The following is an 832-nucleotide window of genomic DNA, read 5'->3' on the forward strand; positions in this document are numbered from 1 at the left end:
AATTTCATTGCAAAATCCGCATTTATCCAATTAGTCGAAAGAAGCCAATTTGGAGGGATACCTAGTGAAGACCTTCATTCTCACATAGAGACTTTTTATGACTATTGTGATGCGATTTCTCAAACCGGAGTGACTCAAGACCAAATTCGATGGGTCTTATTTCCTTTTTCTTTGATTGGTACCGCGAAACAATGGTTAAAGAGCCTTGATAAGGCTACTCTTGGTATTGACTCATGGAAGAAATTGGTACTTGCTTTCTATAAAAAGTTCTACCCTCCGGAAAAGACTAACATGCTAAGAGCCCAAATCACGGGGTTCAAACAAAGGGACGAAGAATCTTTGTATGAAGCTTGGGAGCGATTCAAAGGAACTTGTCGCTCATGTCCTCATCACGGACTTAGCGAGTGGTTCTTGGTACAACAATTTTGGAATGGTCTATATGAAGACTCCCGAAACATTCTCAATATGGGATCAAATGGTATGTTTACCGAAGTTGATGATAATGAAACATGGAACAAGATTGAGGAAATGGCGGTCCATAACTCACAATATAGTAGACCTCGGAAGGCTACTAGAGGAGGAAAGCATGAAGTGGACTCTATTACTCAATTGGGTGCTCAACTTAGTGCTCATATTGATACCATTAATTTGAAGTTTGAGAAGGCTATGGCTAAACTTGAAGAAGCCTCCAAATCACCTAAGCAACATGTTAATGCCATGGTGGCATCTTCATCAATTCCAAGTGGAGTATGTGAGAGTTGTGGAACTTTGGGACATGACCAAAGTGAATGTAGGGGAACAAGTGAACAAGTGAATGCTTTCCAAGCATACA

At 40.4% G+C, this 832-nt stretch overlaps 1 non-coding gene across 1 annotated transcript; it reads right to left on the reverse strand.

The window, feature by feature from the left end:
* Positions 1-291: 291 nt before the first annotated feature.
* Positions 292-398, reverse strand: LOC141603362 (small nucleolar RNA R71). The gene has a single exon (XR_012525243.1). It is a non-coding gene; the product is annotated as a small nucleolar RNA R71 (small nucleolar RNA).
* Positions 399-832: the final 434 nt, after the last annotated feature.

Source organism: Silene latifolia, chromosome 9, assembly GCF_048544455.1.
Source record: "Silene latifolia isolate original U9 population chromosome 9, ASM4854445v1, whole genome shotgun sequence".
In the NCBI taxonomy this organism is placed as follows: domain Eukaryota; kingdom Viridiplantae; phylum Streptophyta; class Magnoliopsida; order Caryophyllales; family Caryophyllaceae; genus Silene; species Silene latifolia.